This window comes from Geotrypetes seraphini, chromosome 2 (assembly GCF_902459505.1).
Source record: "Geotrypetes seraphini chromosome 2, aGeoSer1.1, whole genome shotgun sequence".
Lineage (NCBI taxonomy): Eukaryota > Metazoa > Chordata > Amphibia > Gymnophiona > Dermophiidae > Geotrypetes > Geotrypetes seraphini.
This window is the reverse complement of record NC_047085.1, coordinates 528,730,221-528,752,842: the sequence shown is the minus strand read 5'-3', so window position 1 is coordinate 528,752,842 and position 22,622 is coordinate 528,730,221. Positions and strand designations below refer to the sequence as shown.

The window sequence follows — 22,622 nt, the reverse complement described above, 5'->3', positions numbered from 1 at the left end:
AAACCACAACTAACATACTACTTTATCCTAAAGCAAAAGTAAATAAATAGAATTAAAAAAAGAAAAAAGAAAGTATATTTAATGAGCGAGAGTCAGCATGGGTTCAGCTGAGGGAGATCTTGCCTCACCAATTTGCTTAACTTCTTTGAAGGTGTGAATAAATATGTGCTGGTTGATGTAGTGTATCTAGATTTTCAGAAAGCTTTCGATAAATTTCCTCACGAAAGGCTCCTGACAAAATTAAAGAGTCATGGGATAGGTGGCAAAGTACAGTTCTGGATTAGGAATTGGTTATGGCATAGAGCAGTGGTTCCCAACCCTGTCCTGAAGGACCACCAGGCTAATCAGGTTTTCAGGCTAGCCCTAATGAATATGCATGAGAGAGATTTGCATATAATGGAAGCGAGAGGCATGCAAATCTGCTCCATGCATATTCATTAGGGCTAGCCTGAAAACTGGATTGGCCTGGTGGTCCTTCAGGACAGGGTTGGGAACCATTGGCATTGAAAACAGAGGTCATTGTGGCAGGGGTCTCAAAGTCCCTCCAGTCGGGTTTTCAGGATTTCCCCCATGAATATGCATGAGATCTATGTGCATGCACTGCTTTCAATCATTGGGGAAATCCTGAAAAGCCGACTGGATTGCGGCCCTCAAGGAGGGACTTTGAGATCCCTGATAATGTGTTGCATCTTCAGGGCTTCGAGGCTGCTCTTGAACAGGGCCCAGGACGGGGCGTGACGTTGGAATACCCCATTTTGCAAACGGAACATCCGGGCCCCACCCCGTTTGGAAAATGAGGTAACCCTACGTCAGGCCCTTGCCCTGGCCTAAAGCCTCCTAGTGACCCCTGGCAGTCCACGGAAATAGGAACAGAAACTGCTCGCGAAACCTAGAGCGACTGCGTAGAAATGATGTGTACAGCGCTGCGTAGTAGCGGGACTTCGGAACTCTAGTTACAAGTCCTAGTTCCAGGACGGACGGAAAAGCATGGAACGCAGGAGGCGGTGAAAAGGGTTTAGCGCGTGAGACTGGGGCGTCCATCGCTACGGTTGCTGGGGGTTGATGTTCGCACAGCGTTGAACCCATCGCTGGAGAAGGAGCAGCAGACTTTGTTTCCCGAGAGGCAGCGCGCAAGCATCGCTGTCGTCATCGGACCTGCGGTATCAGTCGGCCTGTGATTGGCTGGCGAGCCGGCGGCACGCGGTGTACAGACTTTCTGCTGGAGCAGCTGCGTTGAGGTAGGAGAGTGTCGCGTGGCTCTGGGGCCGTTAATGACGGAACGGGGGACCCGGGAAGGGAGGGGGAGGGGGAGGTGTCACCGTTCTCCTTCCCCCACCCGTTAATCTCCATTCAAGCGCTCTACCCCGCCCCCACAATAAAGAGGTAAAGGAGCTGCTTAGACACTGTCCCCCCCCCGAATAATATGGCTGAAGGAGCTCCTTAGACACTGTCCCCCCCCTCAGAATAATGTGTCTGAAGGAGCTCCTTAGACACTGTCCCCCCCCCTCAGAATAATGTGGCTGAAGGAGCTCCTTAGACACTGTCCCCCCCCTCAGAATAATGTGGCTGAAGGAGTTCCTTAGACACTGTCCCCCCCCCTCAGAATAATGTGGCTGAAGGAGTTCCTTAGACACTGTCCCCCCCCTCAGAATAATGTGTCTGAAGGAGCTCCTTAGACACTGTCCCCCCCCCCTCAGAATAATGTGGCTGAAGGAGCTCCTTAGACACTGTCCCCCCCTCAGAATAATGTGGTTGAAGGAGTTCCTTAGACACTGTCCCCCCCCCTCAGAATAATGTGGTTGAAGGAGTTCCTTAGACACTGTCCCCCCCCTCAGAATAATGTGGCTGAAGGAGTTCCTTAGACACTGTCCCCCCCCTCAGAATAATGTGTCTGAAGGAGTTCCTTAGACACTGTCCCCCCCTCAGAATAATGTGGCTGAAGGAGTTCCTTAGACACTGCCCCCCCCTCAGAATAATGTGGCTGAAGGAGTTCCTTAGACACTGCCCCCCCCCTCAGAATAATGTGGCTGAAGGAGTTCCTTAGACACTGCCCCCCCCTCAGAATAATGTGGTTGAAGGAGTTCCTTAGACACTGTCCCCCCCCCTCAGAATAATGTGGCTGAAGGAGTTCCTTAGACACTGCCCCCCCCCTCAGAATAATGTGGCTGAAGGAGTTCCTTAGACACTGTCCCCCCCCTCAGAATAATGTGGCTGAAGGAGTTCCTTAGACACTGCCCCCCCCTCAGAATAATGTGACTGAAGGAGTTCCTTAGACACTGCCCCCCCCTCAGAATAATGTGGCTGAAGGAGTTCCTTAGACACTGTCCCCCCCTTCAGAATAATGTGGCTGAAGGAGTTCCTTAGACACTGCCCCCCCCTCAGAATAATGTGGCTGAAGGAGTTCCTTAGACACTGCCCCCCCCTCAGAATAATGTGGTTGAAGGAGTTCCTTAGACACTGTCCCCCCCCCTCAGAATAATGTGGCTGAAGGAGTTCCTTAGACACTGCCCCCCCCCTCAGAATAATGTGGCTGAAGGAGTTCCTTAGACACTGCCCCCCCCCCCTCAGAATAATGTGGCTGAAGGAGTTCCTTAGACACTGTCCCCCCCCTCAGAATAATGTGGCTGAAGGAGTTCCTTAGACACTGTCCCCCCCCCCCCGAATAATGTGGCTGAAGGAGTTCCTTAGACACTGTCCCCTCCCTCAGAATAATGTGGTTGAAGGAGTTCCTTAGACACTGTCCCCCCCCTCAGAATAATGTGGTTGAAGGAGTTCCTTAGACACTGTCCCCCCCCTCAGAATAATGTGGCTGAAGGAGTTCCTTAGACACTGTCCCCCCCTTCAGAATAATGTGGCTGAAGGAGTTCCTTAGACACTGTCCCCCCCCCTTCAGAATAATGTGGCTGAAGGAGTTCCTTAGACACTGTCCCCCCCCCTCAGAATAATGTGGCTGAAGGAGTTCCTTAGACACTGTCCCCCCCCTCAGAATAATGTGGCTGAAGGAGTTCCTTAGACACTGTCCCCCCCCCTCAGAATAATGTGGCTGAAGGAGTTCCTTAGACACTGCCCCCCCCTCAGAATAATGTGGCTGAAGGAGTTCCTTAGACACTGCCCCCCCCTCAGAATAATGTGGCTGAAGGAGTTCCTTAGACACTGCCCCCCCCCTCAGAATAATGTGGCTGAAGGAGTTCCTTAGACACTGTCCCCCCCCTCAGAATAATGTGGCTGAAGGAGTTCCTTAGACACTGTCCCCCCCTCAGAATAATGTGGCTGAAGGAGTTCCTTAGACACTGTCCCCCCCCTCAGAATTATGTGGTTGAAGGAGTTCCTTAGACACTGTCCCCCCCTCAGAATAATGTGGCTGAAGGAGTTCCTTAGACACTGTCCCCCCCTCAGAATAATGTGGCTGAAGGAGTTCCTTAGACACTGTCCCCCCCCTCAGAATAATGTGGCTGAAGGAGTTCCTTAGACACTGTCCCCCCCCTCAGAATAATGTGGCTGAAGGAGTTCCTTAGACACTGTCCCCCCCCTCAGAATAATGTGGCTGAAGGAGTTCCTTAGACACTGCCCCCCCCTCAGAATAATGTGGCTGAAGGAGTTCCTTAGACACTGCCCCCCCCCTCAGAATAATGTGGCTGAAGGAGTTCCTTAGACACTGTCCCCCCCTTCAGAATAATGTGGCTGAAGGAGTTCCTTAGACACTGCCCCCCCCTCAGAATAATGTGGCTGAAGGAGTTCCTTAGACACTGCCCCCCCCTCAGAATAATGTGGCTGAAGGAGTTCCTTAGACACTGCCCCCCCCCTCAGAATAATGTGGCTGAAGGAGTTCCTTAGACACTGCCCCCCCCCTTCAGAATAATGTGGCTGAAGGAGTTCCTTAGACACTGTCCCCCCCCTCAGAATAATGTGGCTGAAGGAGTTCCTTAGACACTGCCCCCCCCTCAGAATAATGTGGCTGAAGGAGTTCCTTAGACACTGCCCCCCCCCCCCGAATAATGTGGCTGAAGGAGTTCCTTAGACACTGCCCCCCCCCTTCAGAATAATGTGGCTGAAGGAGTTCCTTAGACACTGTCCCCCCCCTCAGAATAATGTGGCTGAAGGAGTTCCTTAGACACTGTCCCCCCCGAATAATGTGGCTGAAGAAGTTCCTTAGACACTGTCCCCCCCCTCAGAATAATGTGGCTGAAGGAGTTCCTTAGACACTGTCCCCCCTTCAGAATAATGTGGCTGAAGGAGTTCCTTAGACACTGCCCCCCCCTCAGAATAATGTGGCTGAAGGAGTTCCTTAGACACTGTCCCCCCCTTCAGAATAATGTGGCTGAAGGAGTTCCTTAGACACTGCCCCCCCCTCAGAATAATGTGACTGAAGGAGTTCCTTAGACACTGCCCCCCCCCTCAGAATAATGTGGCTGAAGGAGTTCCTTAGACACTGTCCCCCCCTTCAGAATAATGTGGCTGAAGGAGTTCCTTAGACACTGCCCCCCCCTCAGAATAATGTGGCTGAAGGAGTTCCTTAGACACTGCCCCCCCCTCAGAATAATGTGGTTGAAGGAGTTCCTTAGACACTGTCCCCCCCCCCTCAGAATAATGTGGCTGAAGGAGTTCCTTAGACACTGCCCCCCCCCTCAGAATAATGTGGCTGAAGGAGTTCCTTAGACACTGCCCCCCCCCCTTCAGAATAATGTGGCTGAAGGAGTTCCTTAGACACTGTCCCCCCCCTCAGAATAATGTGGCTGAAGGAGTTCCTTAGACACTGTCCCCCCCCCCGAATAATGTGGCTGAAGGAGTTCCTTAGACACTGCCCCCCCCTCAGAATAATGTGGCTGAAGGAGTTCCTTAGACACTGTTCCCCCCCCCCTCTGAATTATGTGGCTGAAGGAGTTCCTTAGACACTGCCCCCCCCCTTCAGAATAATGTGGCTGAAGGAGTTCCTTAGACACTGTCCCCCCCTTCAGAATAATGTGGCTGAAGGAGTTCCTTAGACACTGTCCCCCCCCTCAGAATAATGTGGCTGAAGGAGTTCCTTAGACACTGTCCCCCCCGAATAATGTGGCTGAAGAAGTTCCTTAGACACTGTCCCCCCCCTCAGAATAATGTGGCTGAAGGAGTTCCTTAGACACTGTTCCCCCCCCCCCTCTGAATTATGTGGCTGAAGGAGTTCCTTAGACACTGCCCCCCCCCTTCAGAATAATGTGGCTGAAGGAGTTCCTTAGACACTGTCCCCCCCTTCAGAATAATGTGGCTGAAGGAGTTCCTTAGACACTGTCCCCCCCCCCGAATAATGTGGCTGAAGGAGTTCCTTAGACACTGTCCCCCCCTCAGAATAATGTGGCTGAAGGAGTTCCTTAGACACTGTCCCCACCCCAATAATGTGGCTGAAGGAGTTCCTTAGACACTGTCCCCCCCTCAGAATAATGTGGCTGAAGGAGTTCCTTAGACACTGTCCCCCCCCCTTCAGAATAATGTGGCTGAAGGAGTTCCTTAGACACTGTCCCCCCCCTCAGAATAATGTGGCTGAAGGAGTTCCTTAGACACTGTCCCCCCCTTCAGAATAATGTGGCTGAAGGAGTTCCTTAGACACTGTCCCCCCCCCTTCAGAATAATGTGGCTGAAGGAGTTCCTTAGACACTGCCCCCCCCCTCAGAATAATGTGGCTGAAGGAGTTCCTTAGACACTGTCCCCCCCTTCAGAATAATGTGGCTGAAGGAGTTCCTTAGACACTGTCCCCCCCTCAGAATAATGTGGCTGAATGAGTTCCTTAGACACTGTCCCCCCCTTCAGAATAATGTGGCTGAAGGAGTTCCTTAGACACTGTCCCCCCCCCGAATAATGTGGCTGAAGGAGTTCCTTAGACACTGTCCCCCCCCCTTCAGAATAATGTGGCTGAAGGAGTTCCTTAGACACTGTCCCCCCCTCAGAATAATGTGGCTGAAGGAGTTCCTTAGACACTGTCCCCACCCCAATAATGTGGCTGAAGGAGTTCCTTAGACACTGTCCCCCCCTCAGAATAATGTGGTTGAAGGAGTTCCTTAGACACTGTCCCCCCCTCAGAATAATGTGGTTGAAGGAGTTCCTTAGACACTGTCCCCCCCTCAGAATAATGTGGCTGAAGGAGTTCCTTAGACACTGTCCCCCCCCCCTCTGAATTATGTGGCTGAAGGAGTTCCTTAGACACTGTCCCCCCTTCAGAATAATGTGGCTGAAGGAGTTCCTTAGACACTGTCCCCCCCCCCTCTGAATTATGTGGCTGAAGGAGTTCCTTAGACACTGTCCCCCCTTCAGAATAATGTGGCTGAAGGAGCTGCTTAGACACTGTCCCCCCCCCTCAGAATAATGTGGCTGAAGGAGTTCCTTAGACACTGTCCCCCCCCCCTCAGAATAATGTGGCTGAAGGAGTTCCTTAGACACTGTCCCCCCCCCCCGAATAATGTGGCTGAAGGAGTTCCTTAGACACTGTTCCCCCCCACCTAAGAATAATGTTTCTGAAGGAGTTCCTTAGACACTGTCCCCCCTTCAGAATAATGTGGCTGAAGGAGTTCCTTAGACACTGTCCCCTCCCTCAGAATAATGTGGTTGAAGGAGTTCCTTAGACACTGTCCCCCCCCTCAGAATAATGTGGCTGAAGGAGTTCCTTAGACACTGTCCCCCCCCTCAGAATAATGTGGCTGAAGGAGTTCCTTAGACACTGTCCCCCCCCTCAGAATAATGTGGCTGAAGGAGTTCCTTAGACACTGTCCCCCCTTCAGAATAATGTGGCTGAAGGAGTTCCTTAGACACTGTCCCCTCCCTCAGAATAATGTGGTTGAAGGAGTTCCTTAGACACTGTCCCCCCCCTCAGAATAATGTGGCTGAAGGAGTTCCTTAGACACTGTCCCCTCCCTCAGAATAATGTGGTTGAAGGAGTTCCTTAGACACTGTCCCCCTTCAGAATAATGTGGTTGAAGGAGTTCCTTAGACACTGTTCCCCCCCCCTAAGAATAATGTGGCTGAAGGAGTTCCTTAGACACTGTCCCCCCCTCAGAATAATGTGGCTGAAGGAGCTGCTTAGACACTGTTCCCCCCCCTCATAATAATGTGGCTGAAGGAGCTGCTTAGACACTGTCCCCCCCCTCAGAATAATGTGGCTGAAGGAGCTGCTTAGACACTGTCCCCCCTTCAGAATAATGTGGCTGAAGGAGTTCCTTAGACTTTGTTCCCCCCCCTCATAATAATGTGGCTGAAGGAGCTGCTTAGACACTGTCCCCCCCCTCAGAATAATGTGGCTGAAGGAGCTGCTTAGACACTGTACCCCCTCATAATAATGTGGCTGAAGGAGCTGCTTAGACACTGTCCCCCCCCCCTCAGAATAATGTGGCTGAAGGAGCTGCTTAGACACTGTCCCCCCTTAGAATTAAGTGGCTGAAGGAGCTGCATGTGCACTGTCCCCCCCCCAGAATAATGTGTTTCATGGAGATGCTTGCAAACTCTTCTCCCTCCCTCAGAATTATGACGGTAAGGGCAGTACTGTATATTAAATCTATGACCCTTTGTCCTTTAAGCCAGCTGTAGATTGTTATGGTGACTTTGATTTTTCTTCCTGCAAGGCCGTAGTCGGTTTGGGAGGCCAGAACATCACCTGTGAGCAGCAAGCATGCCTTCAGACCTGGCCAAGAAGAAGGCAGCAAAGAAGAAAGAAGCTGCCAAAGCTCGTCAGCGACCAAAGAAAACTGAGGAGAATGGAGACCCTGGGGCTGAGGAGTTAGAGAGGGACAACAAAATGAACGGCAGAGAGAGCCCAGGTGAGACACTTTCCATTCTTATTGGTCAAGGTATTTTTGGACGCCGCATCTGCTGATTGATGGTGAAAGGAACAGGATATGAGCTAACTGTGCCTTTCATGAATAGCATCACATAAAGCATCTGCATAACTCTTAGTATCCATCAGGGGGGTCAACTTTGTGAAGCCCTGTGCAGGCCTTAAGGTGCCTGCTTCCATGCTCCATACCAGGAACCTTCCACATGCCAAGAAGTATCATCTTGTCTGCAATTTATTCAGTGACAGTTTCTTGTAACTTGGCTACCTGAGAATTACCTGGAAGTCATGCAGCTTCCAGAGAGAATGTCACAGACTACACACCCAATAATATAGTCGGTAGGGAACAGTTGAAGCAAAACACTAAACACGACCAATATATCTACCAACTAGGCAGGCATTGTTTAGAGACATGGAGTACTTCCATGAGTTAGGAGATCAAGTTTCAAGTTTTATTTTAATTTGATGAATCGCTTAACTGAGTATCTCCCTACATACATAATATATCATGTCAAGATTCACAAGAAGCATGAAAGGAAAGCAGCAGAGAGAAATCAGTTGCTATAAGGGAGGGTTTCTGCAATTGTCTGGATATTGTTAGTTTTTTTGATCATGCCACCCAACAGACTTGTATTGATCCTGTCCACTAGCAGCAAGTCCCTTGGACTGATCACTACCTTGGTGAGTTTTCATGTCCTATTTTTATGCCCCCTATTCCGACACAATCTTTGCAGAAAGAAACTGTTACTTTTAGAAAGAAAATCTGCCCAGAATCCTTCTGGTCTCAAGTCTTAGCTTCCCTCCCTGGTTCCCCTAGGGAATACCCTATTGATGTGATCTGGCCTAAGTGGAGTTCTTCTACGGAACTTATCTATCATTCATTATCCCAGGACAAGCAGGCAGGTATTCTCACTAGTGGGTGATGTCATCCGACAGAGCCCCGATACGGACGTCTCACAAGCATACTTGCTTGCAGAAACTCAGAAGTTTCGAGATGCCCGTACCGCGCATGCGCCAGTGCCTTCCCGCCCAATGGTCCGGGCGTGTCTCCTCAGTTCTTTTCTTTCCGCGGAGCTGAGAAGTTTACTTCAATTCTGCGCTAATTGAAAACCCGTTTTTTTTGCCTTCTATTGCCGCGGTTTTGAGTTATTTTACTCTTTATCGTGTATTTTATTTCCTTCGGGTTCTTATTTAAAAAAAAAAAAAAAAAAATTTTTCCGGTGGTTCGACCGGGTTGGCCTGTGGCTCAGGCCCCGCTCCTTCGATCTTGCGGTGGAGCTTTTTCGGCCTATGTCCCGGCCAATTACTGGTTTTAAAAAGTGTAGCAAGTGCCAGCGCGCGATTTCGTTGACGGACCCGCATCGACGCTGCCTGCAGTGTCTTGGTCCAGAACATTTTCCGAAATCGTGCCGGCCTTGTTCCACTCTCACAGCACGTGCGTTTAAGCGTTGCTGTTTTTTGTGGGAGTCGATGTTCAAGATGGAAGCTGCTAAAGAACCTTCGGCTTCGACTTCGACCAGCGCTTCACCTGCATCTGCGAAGCCCACCACCACTCCTGCTACACCGGGTCTCCTGAAGCCGGCTTCCTTCATCCCGATTTCGACCCCGCCTCCTGCTCCGGTGCCTTCCTCCGTCTCCTCGGATCAGGTACCTCCGCCCCCCATTCCACCAGTGGTTCTCAAAGTGCCGAAGGCTTCCAAGCCAAAGCACTCGACCACGAAGGAACGCGAAGACCGTGCAGGAGGCCCCACTTTAGGTGCGGCTATCTCCTTGTCGGTTTCGTTACGTTCTATTATGGAGGCTCAATTCATCGAGCTTATGGCCACCGTGGGACCCAAGTTGCTGGCCACGATTCAGGGTGACCAACCGGTTCCTCCTCCGGGGGGCGGGCCGCCCCCTCCGCCTCGCCGTTCACTCTCGTTGCTCGGTGAGGAGGAGCGGCACTCGGTGGCTGGTCCCTCAAGGCGGGCCTCTTTTAGTGACAGCCCCCCTTAGAACCTATTACACCTCCAGACGAGGATATTTGGAATCCTCCCTCGAGTAATCGAAGCCCTGGGCATCGCAAACAGGAAGAGTTCTTCCGCACTCCTTATCAGGCCTGGGATGCATCTCGAGAGGCGTCGAATCTCCCGCCTCTACGATCTACTGCTTCAAGTCCCATATACTCCTTGGAGGCTTCTGGGGACCATTCGAAGCACCGCCGATCTCGTTCCCCTTCCCGACATCGGGAGGGGCGTTGGTCCAGGCATTCTTCAAGGCATTCTTCTCAACACTCTACAGTTTCGCCTCAGAAGAAGCTGCCTCGTGTGGGGTATTCCTCTTCGGATGTCTCTCCTCCTCCGGGACCGGAGTTCGAGGATCCCTGTGGCTCGTTCTCGCCCTGTCGATCACAGGTCTCTATGGATCCCGAGGCCTCGACTTCGTCCTGTCCGTCCCGCCGGCCTGTGCTAGCGGACCAATTATCCTTCTCATCTTTCCTCCGGCAGATGGCGGATGACCTGGACATCACCTTGGACTCCGGTTCCCAATACTCCAAGGAATACCTGGATACCATGCATTTGCCTCATCCTCCAGCAGAATCTCTTCGTCTTCCTCTTCATAAACTCCTCGATCAAACTTTCATGAGGTGTTTTGAAACGCCGTACTCTATCCCGGCTGTTCCTGGCAAGTTGGATGCCAGGTACCGAACAGTGCATCACAAGGGATTCGAGGGCTCCCAACTCTCTCATCAATCCCTGTTGGTCGAATCCTCCCTTAAGAGGTCTCATCCGTCCCAGGTGTATGCCTCGGTGCCTCCAGGCAGAGAGGGCCGGACCATGGATAAGTTTGGGAGGTGTATATACCAGAACTCGATGATGGCTTCCCGGGTTCTCAAATATACTTTTCATTTTGCAACTTATTTGGAGTTCTTCCTGCCTGTGCTTCGGAAGTTTACGCCTTACATCGAATCCCAGGCTCGATTTGAATTCGAGGAGGTTGTCGCCTCGCTGTCCCAGCTGCGCCTTCAATTGATGCAATCCTCCTACGATGCCTTCATGCTCTCGACACGGGCTGCCGCCTGTTCTGTGGCTATGCGTCGCTTGGCGTGGCTTCGGACCATTGACATGGACCCGAACCTCCAGGACAGGCTTGCCAACGTTCCTTGTGCGGGAGCAGATTTGTTTGACGAGTCCATCGAGACCGTGACAAAGAAGCTGTCGTACCATGAGAAATCTTTTCAGTCCATTCTTCGTCCCAAGCCTAAGCCGGTGCAGTCTCGCCCTTCTCGACTGCCCTTGATCTATCAGCGGTGCTATGCACCCAGGCAGGCTCCTGCTGCGAGACAACCAGCGAAGAGACAGCCTCCACAAAAGGCTCAGCAAAAGCCTCAGCCTTCTACTATCCCCAAGGCTTCTCAGCCTTTTTGACTCTCTCTTAGGGAGCATAACCAACCTCGTTCTACCACTCCCTGTTTTTCCCATTGGGGGGTCGCCTCCATCATTTTTATCATCGATGGGCGGCTATCACCACCGACCTCTGGGTCCTTACCATCATCAGGGAAGGGTGCTCTCTTCAATTCCATCGGGTCCCCCCGGACCACCCTCCAAGAGAGTATCCTTCCAACTTGACCCAGACCGCCCTTCTTCTTCAGGAAGCTCAGGCTTTGCTCTGGCTTCGGGCCGTCGAGCCGGTCCCTGTGGACCAATACAACCGGGGGTTTTACTCCCGATACTTCCTTGTTCCGAAGAAGACAGGCGATCTGCATCCAATTCTGGACTAGAGAGCTGCACGGGAATGGGGACGACGGGAATCCCGCGGGTTCCCCCTTCGGGTTGCGGGGATCCTGTGGGGACGCCCCCTAGGGTCACAGGGATCCCATGGGGACGCCTCTGAGGGTCGCGGGGTTCCTGCGGGGCTAGATGTATTCAGCCGCGAGGCTCGTTTCCCTACCTGCCCTCAGCCCTGCCGCACACAGCCGAACGGAAGTCTTCCTGATGTCAGCGCTTACGTCGGAGGGAGGGCTTAAGCAAAGCCCTCCCTCCCTCCGACATCAGCGCTGACATCGTGAAGACTTCCGTTCGTGTGCTGCGGCAGGGCAGGCAGGGAAAAGGCATTGGTACAAGGCGGGGGGCGGTCCCGGGGCGGGTGCAGCACATCCAGCCATGTCTCCTGACCGACCGACAATAGGCCCGGTCCGTCAAACCTCCCTGCCCTGTAGCCGCGAATCTAAATTACTTTCTTACAGCAGCTTCAATACTCCAGCTGCTGTAAGAAGGTAATTTAGATTCGCGGCTACAAGGCAGGGAGGTTTGTTGGATCGGGCCTGTTCTGTTGTCAGTCGGGCGGGTAAGAGCCACAAAGGTAAGGGGCAGGGAGGGAGAAAGGGAGGAAAGGTGGAGTGGAGAGAAAAAGACGCTTAAGGTAAAACTGAGGGGGGAGAAGGAGCTGAAAGCACTGGGGAAGCATACCCAAAGATCACAGGCTGCAAATACAAATCCTTCCTAGACAGAACCTTCATGTTCCAAGCAAACAGACAGCAATCCTGGCTGGGAAACCACATGAATAGAGCCAAACAGACCTACAACACATTCCGAAAATCAATTAAAACCGCTCTATTTGACAAATTCCTTGCCTAATCAGATGACCTCTCTCAGATATTCTTTCCCCTTATAACCCCAATGTATTATGTAATTTCTTTCTCTCATGTATTCCTTCCCTATGCTTCCCTAATTATTATGTAACTTCCTTCTTCTTACATTGTGTAATTCGCTGATTGTCCAGCCTTCTTTCTATGTGAATCGCCTAGAAGTCAGTTTGACTATGGCGGTATAGAAAAATAAAGTTATTATTATTATTATTACGTTAATACCCTTCAAGTATTTGAACATCTGAATCATATCCCTGTCCCTCCTTTCCTCTGGGGTATACATATTCAGTGCTTCCAGTCTCTCATACGTCTTCTGGCGCAAGCCTCCTATCATTTTCGTCGCCCTCCTCTGGACCGCTTCAAGTTTTCTTACGTCCTTCGCCAGATACGGTCTCCAAAACTGAACACAGTACTCCAAGTGGGGCCTTACCAATGACCTGTACAGGGGCATCAACACCTTCTTCCTTCTACTGGCTACGCCTCTCTTTATACAGCCCAGCATCCTTCTGGCAGCAGCCACTACCTTGTCACACTGTTTTTTCGCCTTTAGATCTTCGGACACTATCACCTCAAGGTCCCTCTCCCCGTCCGTGCATATCAGCTTCTCACCCACCAGCATATATGGTTCCTTCCGATTATTAATCCCCAAATGCATTACTCTGTATTTCTTTACATTGAATTTTAGTTGCCAGGCATTAGACCATTCCTCTAACTTTTGCAGATCCTTTTTCATATTTTCCACTCCCTCTTCGGTATCTACTCTGTTGCAAATCTTGGTATCATCTGCAAAAAGGCACACTTTTCCTTCTAACGATTCGGTTAGAGTATTAAAGAGATAGGGCTTAAGAGATCTTAGGTTACAAATTGGTTGAACAAGTTTGTTTTTACTAATTTTCTGAAACTTAAGTAGGATGTATCACATGTATCCCCTTTCAATTTCTCCGAGTGCCCCCTTGTTCTTGTGGTTCCCAATAGGCTGAAGAATCTGTCCCTCTCTACCTTCTCTATGCCTTTCAGGATCTTGAAAGTCTCTATCATGTCTCCTCTGAATCTCCGCTTTTCCAGGGAGAAAAGCCCCAACCTTTCTAACCTGTCTGCGTATGGAAGGTTTTCCATACCTTTTATCATTTTCGTCGCTCTTCTCTGAACCCTCTCTAGTATCGCCATGTCCTTCTTAAGGTACGGCGACCAATATTGGACACAGTACTCCAGATGCGGGCACACCATCGCACGATACAGTGGCATGATGACTTCCTTCGTTCTGGTTATAATACCTTTTTTAATAATACCCAACATTCTGTTTGCTTTCTTTGCGGCTGCTGCACATTGTGCCGTTGACTTCATTGTTGTATCCACAAGCACATCCAAGTCTTTTTCAAGGTTACTTTCCCCTAATACTAATCCCCCCATTTTGTAGCTGGACATCGGGTTCTTTTTCCCTATATGCATGACCTTGCATTTCTCTACATTGAAGTTCATCTGCCATTTATTCGCCCATTCCTCCAGTTTGTTCAGGTCCCTTTGTAGTTCTTCACATTCCTCTGTGGTTCTAACCCTGATACAGAGTTTTGTGTCATCTGCAAATTTTATAACTTCACACTTTGTCCCTGTTTCTAGGTAATTTATAAATACATTGAACATCAGCAGTCCGAGCACCGACCCATGCGGAATGCCCCTCGTGACCCTCCTCCAGTCCGAGTAGTGGCCCTTTACTCCAACCCTTTGCTTTCTGCATGCCAACCAGTGTTTAATCCATCTGTATACGTCCCCTTCCATCCCGTGGTTCCACAGTTTCCTAAGTAGCCGCTCATGTCAAAGGCTTTTTGGAAGTCGAGATAAATGATGACTATGGGTTCTCCTTTGTCCATCTGGCTGTTTATCCCTTCAAAGAAGTGCAGTAAGTTTGTTTGGTACGATCTTCCCTTGCAGAAGCCATGCTGGCTCGCTTTCATTTGTCCATTTTTTTCTATGTGCTCATAGATGCTGTCCTTTATCAGCGCTTCTACCATCTTGCCCGGAACTGAAGTCAAGCTTACCGGCCTGTAGTTCCCCGGGTCACCCCTCGATCCCTTTTTAAAGATAGGTGTAACATTTGCTATTTTCCAGTCCTCCGGGATCTCCCCAGTTTTCAAGGATAGGTTGCAAATTTGTCGGAGTGTTTCTGCTATTTCGTTTCTTAATTCTTTTAATACTCTTGGGTGGATTCCGTCTGGGCCCGGTGATTTGTCGCTTTTCAATCTATCTGTTGGAGGTTACTTAGCTCTGTATGTTGCTTTGGGGGTCCCAACGCGGCCCCGTTTCGATCTCTGCCTCAGGAGACCCGATGTAAATGATGTTCGAAGAGTGACAAATGTTGTTCAAAGAGTAACAAATATGAACACAGGTATTAATCTGCAATTCTTCATTGACTGAATATTTTTACATAGCGTGATGTTCAGTTGTATCACGTTTAGGTTTCAAAGACTGACATCTAGCGACTTTCAACTGCAACATACAGAGCTAAGTAACCTGTGGTGGCAGTTTTCATCTTAACAAAGTGAAGATATTAATCTTACAAAGTAGAAAGACTTTAAAATTTTGTTTTGTGCTTTTTTACAACATTTTTTGAGTTTTTGAATGTGCCCTATGGACTTGTTAAGCTGCTATGACTGGAAGGTGAACTCTTCTCTCAGGGAGGTTTAAAAGCCTTCCCTTCAGAGTTTCATATCTCTGAGCTTTTTCACAAGCCACATAGGGTCACATTTCATTGACTCGTTTTCTATTGAAGCCAGTTTGTTTCATTATAACCAATCCAGGGCAAGCAGTGGCTTCCCCCATGTCTTTCTTAATAATAGACGATGGACTTTTCCTTCTTTTTCTAGTGCTGCTATATCTTTCTTGAGATAAGGAGACCAGAATTGAATGCAATACTCCAGGTGAGGTCACACCATGGAGCGATACAGAGGCAGAGAAAGAGATAACGGTTACTGTGGATGGGCAGACTAGATGGGCCATTTGACCTTTATCTGCCATCATGTTTCTATTATAACATTCTTAGTCTTGTTAACCGTCCCTTTTTTTAAAATCCCTAGCATCATTTGCTTTTTTGGCTGCCGCTGCACATTGTATTGTCTACGATGACACCCAGATCCTTTTCTTTGGCACTAACCCCCTAGCATCTGGTAACTGTGATTCGGGTTATTCTTCCCAATGTGCATCACTTTGCATTTGTCCACATTAAATTTCATCTGCCACTTGAACGCCCAGTCTCCCAAATTTCCTAAGGTTTGCAATTTTTCACAATTCGCAAGTGTTTTAACTTTGAACATCTGCAAATTTAATTTAATTTCCAGCTCTTAGATTTTGCATTTGTAAAATCATGTATACCTGGATCTGCTCCCAGGCATCTACTGTAAATGTCAGCTGCCACTGAACCAGTCTCAGTATAATTTCAATGGCTCAGTGCAACTGAAGATTAACCCTCTCCTAGCACTGTTGAGGAGAAAGGGGAAACGATTTGATATACTGCATTTCTGTGGTTACAATCAAAGGAATTTATCTGTTAGATGCAAGTTACTTATTTTATACCTGGGGCAGTTGAAAGGTTAAGTGTCTTGCCCAATGTCATTTGCAGCTGCAGAGGGAATAGAATCCAGTTTCCCTGGTTCTCAGGCCACAGCACTAGCCATTTGCAGGCTGTTCTCTTGACTGACTTAATGTTTCCTTAGGAAAGGGAATATGAGTAAGAAAGCACAGTCCAGGTGTAAAAGATCTCGGCTTTACCACAAATAGTTTCTTTAAAAAACTGTTATTAAATGTAAACCCTGAAAACAGCAAGTCAAACTACTAGGGAGTGCTGAAACACACTACCGCTCTTCTGTCATGCACATAAGTTCTTCACACTAAACTGTGCTGTTCCCTTGGATTTTTGCAGCCCAAATGCATGACATAAGAACATAAGCCGTGCCTCTGCTGGGTTAGACCTGAGGTCCATCATGCCCAGCTCACGCGGTGGCCCATCAGGTCCAGGAGCTTTATACTAGCCCTCTATCTATACCCTTCTATCCCCTTTTCATTCAGAAAATTGTCCAATCCCTTCTTGAACACCAATACCGTACCTTGTCCTATCACTCCCTCTGGAAGCACTTTCCAGGTGTCCACCACCTGTTGGGTGAAGAAGAACTTCCTAGCATTGATTCTGAATCTGTCCCCTTTTAATTTTTCGGAATGCCCTCTCGTTCTTGTAGTTGTCAAAAGTTTGAAGAATCTGCCCCTTTCCACTTTCTCTATGCCCTTCGTGATCTTATAAGTCTCTATCATATCCCTTCTAAGTCTCCGCTTCTCTAGCGAAAAAAGCCCCAGTCTCTCTAATCTTTCAGCGTATGAAAGGTTTTCCATACCTTTTATCAAACGCGTCGCTCTCTTCTGATCCCTCTCGAGTATCGCCATATCCTTCTTTAGGTACGGCGACCAATATTGGATGCAGTACTCCAGATGCGGGCGCACCATTGCCTGATACAACGGCAGGATAACTTTTTTTCGTTCTGCTTGTAATACCCTTCGTTCATTGTCATGTCCACTATTTCCCCCAAGTCCCTTTCTTGGGAACTCTCACTCAATAACAGCCCTCCCGTTGTGTAACTGTACCTCGGGTTTCTTTTTCCTACGTGTAAGACTTTGCATTTCTCTACATTGAACTTCATCTGCCATCTCGTCGCCCACTCCCCTAGTTTGTTTAGGTCCCTTTGTAAATCTTCGCAGTCCTCTTTAGTCCTAGCCCCATTGAATAGCTTGATGTCATCTGCAAATTTTATTACTTTGCTCTTCATCCCCGTTTCTAGCTCATTTATAAATACATTGAATAGCAGTGGTCCAAGCACCAACCCCTGCGAAACACCACTCGTGATCTTCCTCCAGTCCAAGTAGTGGCCCTTTACTCCTACCCTCTGCTTTCTGCCCGCCAACCAATTCCTGATCCATCTGTGTACGTCTCCTTCTTTAGTTTCCAAAGTAGGCATTCATGGGGTACCTTGTCAAAGGCTTTTTGGAAGTCTAAGTATACAATGTCTATGGAGTCCCCTTTGTCCATCCGTTTGTTAATTCCTTCGAAGAAGTGCAATAAGTTTGTCAGGCACGATCTTCCCTTGCAGAAGCCATGTTGGCTTGTTTTCATAAGTTTATGCCTCTCTAGATGCTCCTCGATGCTCTCTTTTATTAGCGCTTCCGCCATTTTCCCCGGAACCAAGGTCAGACTTACCGGTCTGTAGTTCCCCGGGTCACCTCTTGATCCCTTTTTAAAAATGGGCGTAACATTGGCTATCTTCCAATCCTCCAGGATCACGCCTGTTTTCAGGGATAGATTACAAACCTGCTGTAGTAGTTCCGCTATTTCCTCCTTTAGTTCTTTCAATACTCTAGGGTGGATTCCGTCTGGGCCCGGCGATTTGTCAGATTTTAATTTTTCTATCTGCCTGTGTATGTCCTCAAGGCTTACTTCCATGGATGTTAATTTCTCTGCTTGGTTTCCTTTGAAGATTTGTTCATGTTCCTGTATGTTGGATGTGTCTTCTTTTGTAAATACTGACGAAAAGAACATGTTTAGTCTTTACGCCACTTCTTTCTCCTCCTTCACCACTCCCTTCCTATCTCCGTCATCCAGCGGTCCTACCTCCTCTCTAGCTGGCTGCTTCCCTTTAACATATCTGAAGAACAGTTTGAAATTTTGTGCTTCCCTGGCTAGCCTCTCTTCATATTCTCTTTTTGCTTTTCTAACCACGAGGTGACATTCTTTTTGATACTTCCCGTGTTCATTCCATGACCTTTCATTTCTTAGCATTAAATTTTTGCTGCCAAATTTCAAAACATTCTTCAAGCTTCGCCAGGTCTTTCTTCATGTTGTTCACAACATCTGGGATGTGTACTCTATTGCAGATTTTGGTATCATCCGCAAAGAGGCAAATCTTACCCGACAGCCCTGCAGCAATATCGCTTATAAAAATGTTAAAAAGAATAAGTCCAAGAACAGAGCCTTGAGGCACACCACTAGTAACATCCCTTTCCTCAGAGCGATCTCCATTGATCACTACCCTCTGACACCTTCCACTCACCCAGTTCTTGACTCAGCCTGTCATTTATCCCACAGAAAATTATCCCACAGAAAATACCTGCACAAATTTATACCTACTGTGCTACTTTTTGTCTACAAAATTCTTGCAAGATGAAGTCCAAACTCTTTCCCAACTTTTCCCCCACTTCCTTTAAGAGTGTTTCTGGTCGCTGCTGCTAAGTGAAGCAGAATGACACCCTTGCCCTTATTTTAACCAGTTTAAGGTCTGGGCAGTTTTAGAATGAAGTATGCTTAAATGATTTTTATTATTCCAGCAGTAAGAAGCAAATACAAACAGTAGTACCATTCAGGAAATAACATTTTCAACAATATAATCAGTTCCCCTCCCATCCCCTCCCCAAGAATCCATGGCCAGTCCAACAGCTAAGAGTGGGAATAAAATCTTAAAGATTCAAAAATCTACTGCGAGCATGCGGTGTGAGGTCCTGCCAGAAGTGCTCCCACACCTGACAAAATTTGCGACCCGGGCCAAGAGTCAAATCTCCCACCATGCGTCTCTCCAGTGTTGCGTGCACTATCATTAGGGATCTCCATTGTCCATAGGACGGGGGATCACGGGAGAGCCAGTTGGTGAGGATGGCTTTTTTTCCCATCAAAAGGGCTCTGGAATGCTGACATTCCCCTGGGTTTGGGCGAGACTATATTATAAAATCCAAATAACGCCCTCGGTTGCGGAAGCCATCGCCGTCCCCAAAGCGATGTGGTATATAAGCCCAGATGTCTCCAAAACTGTTGGATTGCGGGGCAGGCCCAAAACATGTGACTCAAAGATGCATGAGCCTGATTGCATTTCGGGCAAGAATGTGACGCAATAATCCCCATCCGGGCTGCACGTTCCGGTGGAATGTATTTAGAATGAAGTATATCCAAAATGCAACTTTATGCAACTCCTAAAACTAATTTCTTTCAGTGTCTCTCCAGACTGGCACAGCTCACTGATGGGTAATAGCTCACCATGGGTAATAGCTCATCATGACTAGCAGGTGGAGACTGAGACATAAACTTTTGGTGGTAGAACAAGTGGGTTGTGCATTCCCCAGTACACTCAGTCTATTCTCAGTCTTCAGCAGGTGGATTTGGTAAGCTTGTGCAGTCTTCCCTGTTTTAGTGTAGGCCTGTTGGGTTTACCTGTTGGATTTTGTTTAGGCCTTCTTATCCCATCTGGTGCCAGACTGAGCTTGAGGGATCCTTTCAGGGGTCCATCCGACCTCAGGGGTGTCACACTTGATGGGTCAAGTCCCTCCACTGACGTCCGGTTCTCCCCCTGGCATCTGGAGTCCAGATTTCCCCTCCCTGGCCTCCCGGCACCATTTACCGTAGCGAAGCAGCCTGCAGCAAGATCGTGATGCCAGAGATCTTGCGCTGCTTCGGTGCTGTTTCCTCTGCAGCGGTCCCGCCCCTCCTCTGATGTCAGAGGAGGGGGCGGGACCGCGGCAGAGGAAACAGCACAAGATCGCTGGCATCGCGATCTTGCTGCAGGCTGCTTTGCTACAGTAAATGGTGTGGGGAGGCCAGGGGGATGAGCAGTCCTTTGGGGTGGGGGGGTGAGTGGTCTTTTGGGGTGGGGTGCGAGCGGTCCTTCGGGGTGGGGCAGCAAGCCTTCAGGGGGAGACAGGCCTTCAGGGGGGATGCAGGCCTTCAAGGGGGGGGGACAAGCCTTCATGGGGGGGAGACAGGCTTTCGGGGGGGACATACCTTCAAGGGGGACAGGCAGGCAGGCCTTCAAGGGGGAGACAGGCCTTCAAGGGGGGGGGGACAGGCAGGCAGGCCTTCAAGGGGGGAGGGGCAGCCCTTCAAGGGGGGAGGGGCAGGCCTTCAGGGGTGGGATGCAGACCTTTAAGGGGGTGGTGTCAAAAAATGATGGGCCCCGGGTGCCACATACCCTAGGTACGCCACTGGGTACTGCTTTGGTAAGTCCTATCAGTGAGCTGTGCCGGTCTGGAGAGACGCTGAAAGAAGGATATATCAGGTTCTTACCTGCTAATTTATTTTCTTTTAGTCTCTCCAGACTGGCACAGCCCCTGCCCTGTCTTTTTGTATTGTATGGAATTTGCGTGAATTGAAGAGTATGGGTTTTTCTGCGCTATCTCGTGTTTTTAGTGAGGGTGAGGAGATGAAAAGAACAGTAGCATTTGGTTTGTCTTGCGTAGCTGGCGAGCTGTGAGGACGTTTATGAAAGTCCTTATCATATTCAATTTCCAACACTATTTCCTTATGCTAAGTGGTTGCTCCTCGTTTGGAGTGTTATTGCTATTTTAGTTCACAGCTGTTAGTTTCTTGGTTCTGCATGGCTCTTTGGCAATGCACTTGTACTACAGCCAAAAGTTTATGTCTCAGTCTCCACCTGCTGGTCATGGTGAGCTATTACCCATTAGTGAACTGTGAAGGTCTGGAGAGACTAAAAGAAAGAAAATTAGCAGGTAAGAATCTAATTTATCCTTCTACTGCTAAGAGGACATTCAGTATCACTGGACCTGTTTGTTTTGGTCCACTGGGCAGTATTTATATGAACATACCCAATATTTCGGGCTAACCATATATCTGCTAGAACGGGTACAAGTGGATCGATTTTTCACTCTGTCAAACATTACAAAGACTAGGGGACACTTGATGAAGTTACAAGGAAATACTTTTAAAACCAATAGGAGGAATTTTTTTTCACTCAGAGAATAGTTAAGCTCTGGAACTCTTGCCAGAGGATGTGGTAAGAGCGGATAGCGTAGCTGGTTTTAAGAAAGGTTTGGACAATTTCCTGGAAGAAAAGTCCATAGTCTGTTATTGAGAAAGACATGGGGGAAGCCACTGCTTACCCTGGATCAGTAGCATTGAATGTTGCTACTATTTGGGTTCTGGCTCAGAACTAGCTAAGAAAAAGGAAAATTTTAATTAAATCAGTTATTTAAAGAGAGGGTAAGGTTGGGCAGACTGGATGGACTATTCGGGTCTTTATTTGCCGTCATTTATTATGTTACTACTACTACTATTAATTATTTCTATAGCACTACCAGATGCATGCAGCGCTGCACAGAGTCACAAAAAAAACAGTCCCTGCTCGAAAGAGCTTACAATCTAAACAGGCAAGACAGACAAACAAGATGTCAAGGATACAGTTAAGGGGAACGGTTTAATCAGCTGGCTGGGTTGGAGAGCAGAGGAGCAGGGTTAAGGATTGAAAGCTATATCAAAAAGGTGGGTTTTCAGTCTGCTTTTAAACAAGGGAAGGGGCTTGATGGACAAACTCGGGTAATTTATTCCAGGTATAGGGGAGAGCTAGATGAAAGGAACAAAGTCTGGAATTGGCATTGGAGGAGAAGGGTAACGTTAGAAACATAGAATATGACGGCAGAAAAGGGCCACTGGCCCAACAAGTCTGCCCACTGTAAGGACCCTCCCCTCTAAGCACTTCCACGAAGTGAACCCACATGCTTGTCCCATTTTTTTCTTAAAATCAAGCACGTTGCTTGCCTTAATTACCTGAAGTGGAAGATCATTCCAACGATCAACCACCCTTTCAGTGAAGAAGTACTTCCTAGTGTTGCTATGAAATCTCCCACCCCTGAGTTTCAACGGATGCCCTCTTGTTGCCGTAGGTCCTATAATAAAAGAGATATCTTCTTCTACCTCAATACGGCCAGTTACATATTTGAACATCTCTATCATATCTCCCCTCTCTCTGCGTTCCTCGAGAGAGTATAGCTGCAACTTACCTGGACGTTCCTCATATGGGAGATCCTTGAGTCCTGAGACCATCCTGGTGGCCATTCGCTGAACCGATTCCACTCTCAGCACATCCTTTTGATAATGTGGCCTCCAAAATTGAACACAATAGTCCAGATGAGGTCTCACCATGGACCTGTACAACGGCATTACAACTTCGGGCTTCCGGCTGACAAAACTTCTTCGGATGCATCCCAGCATTTGCCAGGAACGGAGTTCTCTGGGAGGTGTATAAGGAGAGAGAGAGATATTGAGGGGCAGCAGAATGAACACACTTGTAGGTCAGCAATAAGATCTTGAACTGTATGCGATGGCAGATAGGGAGCCAGTGAAGTGACTTAAAGAGAGGGGTGACATGAGCATAGCGAGGTTGGTAGAAG

General features: G+C 48.6%; 1 pseudogene; it reads left to right on the top strand.

Annotated features, from left to right (window-relative positions):
* Nucleotides 1-823: 823 nt before the first annotated feature.
* LOC117354784 overlaps nt 824-22,622 on the top strand; it is a 183,025-nt pseudogene continuing 161,226 nt past the window's right edge.